Source organism: Protopterus annectens, chromosome 8.part0 (genome assembly GCF_019279795.1).
Source record: "Protopterus annectens isolate FY-2018-M chromosome 8.part0, PAN1.0, whole genome shotgun sequence".
In the NCBI taxonomy this organism is placed as follows: domain Eukaryota; kingdom Metazoa; phylum Chordata; order Ceratodontiformes; family Protopteridae; genus Protopterus; species Protopterus annectens.
The window spans coordinates 139541032-139551568 of NC_056741.1; positions in this window are offsets into that span (position 1 = coordinate 139541032).

Here is a 10537-nt window from a genome sequence, read left to right on the forward strand (position 1 = left end):
TTTGTATGTCAGCTCCCACAGATATGTAAGGACTCCTGGGCGTTTTTGAGATCTATTAGCTCCATTCCATTCGACCAAGAGTTAAATTTCTTAACTATAGACGTTAAAGACTTATATTCATCGATACCACAAAGCACGGGGGTCGAATGGGTGAGGGAGTTATTACTCGAAATGGGGGCCACAACTGCGTTGGTTTTATTATTATGTGAACTACTTGAGGTTGTGTTGGATAACAACTACTTTACATTTGGTGGGGAATATTTTGTGCAGAAAATAGGTGTAGCGATGGGCTCTCCCTGTGGGGCCAGTTTCGCCAATTTGGTGATGGCACACTGGAAGAGAACTTATGTACTTCACCACTTAGAGGTGGCCAGCAACATCAGGTATTACACTCGATTTTTGGATGACATTTTTATATTGCTTAAGGGCAACTCTGAAGTTGCAGATGAACTACTCATCCATTTCAATGATAGCACCGCCTTTTTATCTTTTACACACAGCTTTCACACAAGTAGAATTGCATACCTTGATGTATACTTGGTAAGGGACTTGGAAACCAATACCTTTGTATCATGGATCTACAGGAAACCAACATACTCAAACTCCTTTTTACACTATTCTAGCTGCTATCCCGTGACTCAAAAGAGAGCTGTTGTGAAAGGCCAACTGGTGAGGGCAGCTAGAATGGTGTCCAGGGAAACTGACTTTGACCTCGAGTGTGAATTGTTGCGAGGTATGTTCTTGAGGAGGAAATATCCTCCTACCTTGGTGGATTCACTTATAAGGGAAGTATCATTGAAACGAATGAAAAATACATACATACCACTTTTGGGAGAAAATTTAAGTAGTACAATTAATGGAGGTGACACGTTAAGTGAACCACTTAATAGGGAGGAACATGCTGACATTAATAGTTTTTGCTTTATTACAACATTTAGTCTGGATGCTTACAAAATTTCAGACATTATTAACAAGAATTGGAAATTCTTATTAGACGAAGAGAGACTCCCAAGTGCACTACCAAATAGGGTTAAAATAGTATACAGGAAGGGAGCAAATACAAAGAGCATCTTGCAAACAAGCAAAATGAATAATTGCAGGTCATCTATGTTAGGCATGAATAAATGCAATATGTGTAGGTATTGTACTCACATGGACATAGGCAAACATTTTACAATGAGAAATAGGAAATACATCAGCCAAGGTAAATTCAACTGTAATTCAAAGAATGTGGTATATGTAGCTATTTGTAAAGCATGCCCCTCATTCTATATTGGTAAAACTGAGAGGAGATTGAGGGAAAGGGTGTATGAACACCTATATAGTATGCGAACTGGAAACATGACCAATGCTTTAGCTAGACACACAGCGACATTTTCGAATCATACCTTTGGCTTTAGAGTAATAGTTGAATGTGTCCACAATGATAGAGGGGGACCGACGCCCCTGCTTCTAGAGAGACTAGAATTGTTGTGGCAACTTTGTACAAGAGCCTGCTCAGTACCAGGGCTTAATGAACAATATTCTATTTCTAGTATTTTGAAATTGAAAGCATTGGATAGGTTATTTTATCTCTGACATTCATTGTGCCACATGCAGAAATGGTAGAGCATATAATGTTTAAATATGCACTTCATTTTCAATGTTCAATATATATACATAATACATATTTGTGACATTTATATTATTATTTCATCATTTTATTTTTAGCATATTTTGTCACAAAATGTTTATTTTAAGTTTCACCTTTTATTGTTTTATGATCGACTGGTTTGCATACATTATAGTATTAAATTCTGTTAGAAGTCAACAGAAAGTAGAGTTGTTCATCATTATGTCATTATTATGTCGCAAACATTCCCCCCTTACCTTTATTATATAATGACATAATGTTTAAATGCTTAAATGTGTATGTTTGGACTTGTTATTCTTGTAGTTCATAATACTCATACTTGTTTAGTGACTTTACACTTGAAATGGGGATTTACTTTTGTGTATTTTTACCCATTGTACTTTTATTCACTTCATTTTAATGTTTTAACCTTATTCTTGTTCTTGCAAGTGAATTGTGTATATTACTGAATGAGTGTATAACTAGGAAGAGGAAATGACAAATGCTTTGTGATCAGGAAATGAGGTAATTCGGATTGTAGCAGGGGAGGGGCCAATTTGAATTTGAAATTGCCTTTATAACACAGGCTGGTTTCTTGTGTAGAACCATTTGTCTGAAGAAGTCTTTGTATGGTGAAAGGACGAAAAGCAGTATTTTTGTACCATGTTGCTTAATGTTTTAATAAACTTCTGGCCCTGTTTGGTCCAGTTTGGTTTTAGTTCTACCTTTTGTCCACTATTTATATTTGGATGCTTGAACGTGGCAATTGTTTGGATAACCTTTGAACAAGAAAGGACTTATTTATTCCAGAGCTGCATAGCGGGATTTACCATTTTTCACCAGTGTGTGTCAACTTACCAGCACCATCCTGAATTGGAGAACTTTGTGAGTTTGTGTATGCGTTCCCAAGTATACTTTAAAATGTAAATAAGTCTATATTACATATTTTTCTGCTTGAACAGGTTCCCCAGGATCATAGAGATGGCTATGAGAAGCAAAAATATAGACTGCCATGAAATATATTGGCAGTTGGTTTTGCAGGCTAATGTGGTCCCAGGACTTAATGAAAATATCTCACTGACACCGGTTTTCAAATTAAGAGCAGCTAGATTGTAAAGTTAAATGTTTTAGATGTTTGTGATACATTTTACATTTTTATATTAAATATTTATACTTTATTATATTTTACAATTTTTATTTTAGAAAAGACAAGGGTTTTATGATTTTTTTATACAAATGAATGGACAGTATAATTTAATTTCAGTTATAAGTTAAATTTTATTAAGAAAAAATAGTGTAGATCAAAAATAAAGTTAATGATTTAATTTGGCCACTGCAAGGCAGCAGATTGCTATTATTTTTACTGTCTTCCTTGTTCCTCATATTTATGTATTCATTTCATTATTTATTCTGCTTTAAGTGTTATGAAATCTTTCATATGTGTGCAAGCATATAGGGTATCTGTTGTAGGTTCAAATTGTATTTTATATAGTATTTTTTAAAGTACTTTTAGATCATAAATGTATTTTATTACTGAATAGATCTGATTAGGTAAAAAGATGGACGTCTTTAGAATAAACATTTAACAGTTATTTATTATGTAGTTGACATTAATTGGTTAATCGATGGATAGGAGATAAAAAGGAGGGCTTGAATGTAGTGTTTTATCTGAAGAAGTCCTTGGCATAGGGATGAAAAATTTGATGAAACAGTTAAGGGTTTAATGTTTTTAATTTGGTGGATTAATAAAGTGTTTCTGTAGATTCCTGGGGTGCTCATTTTTATTCCTGCACCTCTACAGTGTCTACCTACTTGGTTTTTGAGTTGGTGTAAGATCTATGCTTTTTGACACACTGGATCCTTTTGAGTGGCTTTGTGTGCTTGTTTACATGGAAGCGATCGAGGTACAGGATAAGTTCCCTATCAGGGAAGCTGCCCAGGGCACTGGAAAGAAGGATTTTCAGCTAGCTATGGATGAGATAACACAGTTAGTTAACATGCTAACCAGTACATTGTCAAGCTCGATGGTATCCATGAGAGAGTGATTGTATGCCGGGCAACTAGGAAATGACATCAAGGTTCACTGCATGTGTATAAGAAGTGGAGCACACACCTAACAAAGCTTGAGCAGAGGTAATGGAGGGCAGGACCTTGAGATTAACTGCTAGACTACCAGGGATTTTTCTTATACAAACAAATGATCGTTTTCAATTGGAAAATGACAGAAGTAAAGCAGAAAGATCAAGACCAAAGAATAAAAGGCATCTGAATAAAAAGGTGATGTAATTTTGTAGTCCATGAAGCCACATATATCAAATAGACATGGACAGCTTAATGTCAATTCTGATTGGGGTACATACCTACAATATAGCAATTATTCCTTTACATATTCTGAACAAGATGAGGCTGAGAAAAATAATAAATATCAAGCCAATATCAATTTGTCTTATGATTTGATGTTGAAATATAAAACTTTACAACTGACTAATTGTTATTCAAAATAATGTTTAGCAAGCAATATGGTACCAAAGGTTTAAGATTTTATAGATAACCAAATAATGTCATATAAAGGTGTGACTTCCACACAGAACTATTAAATATTTTTGAAAACTGTTTATTCTCAATTATACATACATACATACATATAACTATTTCAAGCACTGGCATTAATGCCCTTAGAGCTTGCCAATATACCAAAATACTTGTTCCCATAATGTGTCCAGGCTGTTCTTAGAAAAACCTAAACTAGTACTTGCTTTAATGTAATTTGATAGTCTGTTCCATGTATCAGATACTCTGTCAGAGATCCAGTTAGTACACTTCTCATTACTATAGAATCTTTTTTTAATTTCTCCAAGTCCTTTGGGTGTCTAATACCATGGCAGGAATAGACCTCCATTCCCAAGTCAAAGTACAATTAAAGTTCATGAAATCAGTATTGTTTCAATCTTTGATATCAGCCAGAAGTGCTCTTCACAGCACCCACAATGTGCCCAGTAATGACTGCTTCTGGAATTCTTATGGGGTTACATGTATTGGTAACATATCTAAATACAGTTGTAGAGTCTTTTTTTATCTTCTTCATAGGCTTTCTGATGATTCTCTAGTACTTTTTGATAACCCCAAACATTCTCAGTTTTAGTTGTCTCTGAATGTCCTATATACCTGAATAACATCTCCTCTTAGATATCTGTAAGAGACATTGTACGAGTTCAGATATTTTAGTCTTTCATAATAACTTAAATGTTCACATCCATGGGGGCCCTTGGTATATTTCCTCTGTACTCTTTCCAGTTCACTCATGCTTGTTTTGTTATAGAGTTTCCATATTATTATTTCATACTCAAGTTTGGGTCTAATGTAACTAACAAACAATGACTTCATCATTTTAGATTTCCTATCCATCATTTTGGATTTCCTAATAAATCCTTTTATACAACCTATAGTTCTATAACTATCATTAAGCAATTGGTTGATATGATTAGAAAAACTCATAGCTAAAACTACCCATATACCCGTGTCCTTAAACGAGTCTACAGTTTCAATCACTATCTGCTGTATTAAATGTTCATCTTTCAATTTATGTCTCCCAAATCTCATATGCTTAGTTTTTGATGTATTTATCAGCATATTACTCTCCTGTGCTCAAATGATCAATTTAGTCAAGTTATTTTCAGACATGCCTTATCTATAACATACATAATCACTTTACCCAATTTCAGGATGTCTGCAATATAGACTGTAGAACACCTCAGATGAAAAAATAGGTCTGAGAGATACAATCTAAACAAGGAAGGGCCTAGGACAAAGCCCCTGTGGGACACCCCAACTGTAACCAAGGATTTCACCTGTCCAGTTGCTGTATGATACTTGCAATGTCCTATTTGTAAGCCATGCAGCTATCCATCTTATCAAGAGTACATCAATACCTAGTTGTACTAATTTATTGATCAGTGTTTTGTGTATGACCTTATCAAATGCTAAAGTTAAATCTATACAAATTGCATCACAGCACAATTTTTCATTCATAGTTGTTATTATACTGTTATAGAATATCATGTTATAGGTGGTAATAGATCTATTTTCAACATATGCATGCTGATACATGGTTTGAAGTCTCAACCTATTCAATTCTGATAATAACTTATCCAATATTACCTTCTCCATTATTTTTCCATAACATGAAAGTAGACTTAAGGTTCTACATAACTCTGGGTTTGTCCTACTCCTCTTTTCCTTAAAGATGGGTTTAATAAGTACATTTCTCCAATCTTCATAGTTCATAGTTTGGTACTAGGCCAATTGCCCGTGTGGGCCATTTTAAGCCTAGCCAATTACCCCAAGTGAGAATCAAACCTTGCACCTTGTGTCTGTAAGGTGAACACCTTAACCATTATGCCAACCCTGAGGAATCTTCCCATATTCATAGGATCTAGTGAATAATAGATATAATGGTACTCTAATTTCTTGCTGAAGTGCTCTCAGGTCATTGTTACTAATTCTGCTTCCTCCCTGTGCTTTGTTTGGATCCAGTTTGCATAGTTATTTTTTAATATAATCTAATTTGATTTCAGTATCTGGCATTACCTGGATGTCACTAGGACAACTTATCACCCCTTTTGTGGAGCCATACTGTTAAGATGTTGTAAATATATCTGTAATCTGTTGTATCTGAGAAGAAATTGTAGAATCTGCACACAGTTTATCACTGTGTGTGTCTTTACTCCTTCCACAACATATGTATCTATAAAAAGGTTTTCTATTATGCTCAATATCTTGCTATAAATTTATTTCAAATTTTTCTTGATCTTGTCTCACACTATGCTAATCTGCTTGTCTAGCTTGTTTAGTTGTAATTCGACCTCTCTTCCATTTGTTATATATTTTGTCTCTCACTTTAATCAGATATCTTGTTCTTATGAAAATGTATCCTCCTGATGTTGTATGCCTACATCCTTATGTTAAATATTTTTTGAGTTTTTGCACTCAAACAATTTATCTTTTAAACCTTTCCACATTCTGTCTACAGTTTTCTTTCACTGAACACGTCACTCCAGTTAGTTTTACATAGTGACTGTTTTGCTTCCATATAATCTGTAATTAACCTTCTGTGCATTGGTTTAGATTACATTTTGGCAAAATTATCTAGCAACAAATTAACCTTTATAACCCCATGATTACTGAACATCAACAGTAGTAAAACTTGACTTGACGTAGCAGTAATTTCTTTAGGAACACAATCAATGTCTAGTATATTCTCTCCCCGGTAGGTTTTTACAATCTGAAGCAATTATTGTTCCCTACTAATGTTGTTGAATAAATATTATTCCAGTCTGTTTTGGGTAAACTTAAGTCCCCAGCTAATATTATTCTTCCCTCCTGTATTTCATGCAAGAAATGTATGAATTCCTCTAGGTCATCTGCACTTGACTTAGATGGTCTTTACACTACAACATTTGTTATATGTTCTCTGGTTCTCTTTATTGTCGCAGTCACACAGTCTATAGTATTGATGTTATCACTGAACATGCAATAATCACAGGTCTCATAACTATCTTTAATCCCTATCATAACACCTACACCTGATTATTTGTTAGAATGTCTATTACAGTAAAAATATTTATACCCTTACAGAACTGGCTTCCAATCATTGTTCTTTAACCATGTTTCACAAACAATAACAATATCAATCTTCCAGGGAATTGTTATAGCTAGACTTGTATAGGCCCTAGGGCCAATAGCCTAGTACCAGCCTATGAATCTATGAATCTATGGGAACGTAGCAAATTTTCCAAAAAAAAAACTTTATTGTTAGTGCTCCTAGCATTGACAACCATCAGAGATGCATCAAATGTTACTGTCTGTAAACTGTTAAAATTTTGACCTGCAAAAATTCTGCCTGGTGTTTGTCAAATATTGCAAAATATCTGCTGCAAAAATTATCTTCCCATCTTAACAAATGCGCTCCATCCTGTCTGAACGCATGTGTCCAAAACTAGACTAGGATGCTCTACACATCATTTTTTAAAACAGGACATTTTTTCTATGTAGGTATTTGCCCAAAAAATCTTTTCACTCAGAATAACCTGACTATTCTTTCTATAGATGATTTGTGAAAAATACTTCTTAACACCAGTACAAGCTATACTATTTAAGAGGGTTGTCAGTTCCCTACTAACAGTCAGAGAATCCTTGCAGCTGACCTCATTCATACCAACATGAATAAAAATGGATCCATACCTCCTTACATTAAGGAGTTCCATGGCTTGTCTCACATCTTCTATTTTGCTCCTGGCAAGCATAACACTATTTGATGGTCATTATGTTCTCTGTAAATATAAGTATCAGTTCCTCTAATAACTGAATCTCCAATTACAAGAATATCTTTGCTGGACAGCTCTGAAGAATCTTCAGCTTCTAATGTTGTTTATCTTTTGGCTTTTCCCAGTTAGGGGTTGCCACAGCAGAACTCCGGTCCACTAATGATTGACAGTCGATTTTTACGGTGCCGAGGTGCCAGCCCAATGCCTAACCTTCAAAGAAGGCACGCCCTTTCACACATGTCTTGCAAATGCCACTCGACCACAGGGACGACATGCAGACTCCACACAGAAGGTGCTCCAGCCGAGAATCGAACAGAAGAACCTCTTGCTGTGAGGCGACAATGCTACCGCCACACCACCGGGGCTTCAATCTTCAGCTTCTAATACAGTAACAATTTCTCTATCAATCATTACAAATGAATGATCTTCATCACCATTAGTCTTATTAATCCCACTGCTTTAATTGTATATTAAATTCTCATTCATCTGGTATTGTAAAATCCACACCTTGAGCCATGTAGTCAACATCAGTCTTTCTCTTCTTTTTTTCTTATAGTAATGTTCTTCAATCGTTCCATGTTCAGTTTTGATTTCTTCCTTTTCAACTGCCACTTGCCTCTTTCTTCTACCTTCTCTTTTGTAAAAAGGATGCCTTTTCTGTAGACTGAAGGCCTTCTGATAGAAACATATCATCATTCCCTGTAAACTGTGGGTTACTTGACAAAAGTTGTGTCCTTTTTAGTATTTTTCTCTTTCCCTTACAGTCATTAATCAGTTTCTTTTTCTTCCTTGTCATTAGTTGTGAACATCCTCCTTTCTTTCTTTTTTTTGTTTCCTTCTAAATAGACTGGATCCTCAGATTGCTGAATACTATCATCCAGAATTCCAGAGTTGGCAGCAACATCATCTTGTTTCATAGGGGTTGAATCTGTTCTATTTGTTCTATGCCTAACGTTATTTATTTCACCAGTCCAGTCATTAATATATGAAACAATAGTTCTCCAAGCCATGTCAGTTGCACTAGTGCAATCATCATTAAGTCTAGCTTTACTTCTAACAATGGTAAGCAAATCATCCAACTTTTGACACGAGGAACACAGATCACTAGTGTAATCAGCTGTTACCTTTAAATATGCATAGCATTTATTACACTGTGTAAGATATTTCTGCATTAGAAATGAATTGCATACTAATGAGACCCATTATTAAATACAGTCAACAGGAAATAGAGATGCTTTACAAACAGATAGACAGTGTTAACCATAAAATCACAAATGATTTACTATTTACTATATAGGAAGACAAAAGTAAATATTTTAATATTAGAAAAAAGACAGAGAATAAATGTGTATTTTAGTAAGAAAGAAAATTAAAAAATTAGAGAGGGACAGAATGGAATATAAGAAAAGAAAACGCTAACCAAGGCCAAGACAATTTAAAGGTTACCAACACAAAGTTATAAATTTACACAGAATAGCTCTAACTCAATGAATGGAAGATATTATAGGGACGCAAATGAAAGGAGAGAACAACAGCAGTGAGACAACAGCATAATGGGTAGCAGAATTTTGAAAGAGGGGAAGGTATAGATAATTTAGGTTTGGAGTCGAATGACCCTTTAAAATTTCCACCCCTAACAAGATCAATCAGTAAAAACTAAATGAAAACTCCAGCCAAGCTAGAACTTCCACTGAGTGACCTCTTAAACTTCCTGTATCAGAGGCACATGGGATATATGCAAATGACCCTTATGAAGAGCAGGTGTTTTAGCTATATGGTGATTCATTCAGAATCACCATATAGCTGAAACACCTGATGTTCATAATGAATCACCATATAGCTGAAAAAAACGATCTTCATAAGGGTCATTTGCATATATCCCATGTGACTCTGATACAGGAGGTTTGAGAGGTCACACAGTGGAAGTTCTAGCTTGGCTAGAGTATTTGTTTATTTTTTACTGATTTTTTTTTTTTTTTGTGTGACCTTCTCACTCTTTGTTTTAGTTTGTCAGTTGGGATATTTAGGTTCATAGGTTCATGGGTAGGTACTAGGCTATCAGCTCAAGGGCCTAAGTAAGCCTAGCCAACAAGGTTCCTTGGCTTACACCACCCAAGAAAGTTAATTTCCTGTGCCCCTGTTGAGCAGAGCCACAGAAGTGATCCACTGGGTGTATTTCCTATTTCCCATCTAATCATCAAAATATTTCTTGAAGAGTGCTAATGAGGAACTTTGCTTGACATACATGGGTAGCTTGTTCCAGAGTATAGGAAGTCTCTGGGACAGGAATCAATCCCTCCAGCATGTCCTGTTTATTGTGGTGACAAGGTTTAGGTCCCTAGAGCATGTAGCTCAGTAGGATTGGGATTTATTTAGGTGTAGCATGTCCAACAACTCCGGGTTTAACATACTTTTATATGTTAGGCAGAGATCTCCTTGGAGTAGGCGATATGCTACAGAGTAAAGCTGGAGTTTTTTTAGACGGTCAGTGTAGGGCATCTGTTTGAGGTCAGTAATCCTCTTTGTGAGGTTCTTCTGTGGCCTTTCCAGCTGCTGCAGATGACTTGTGAGGTACATTCCAAAAGGGGAATTGTACTCTATA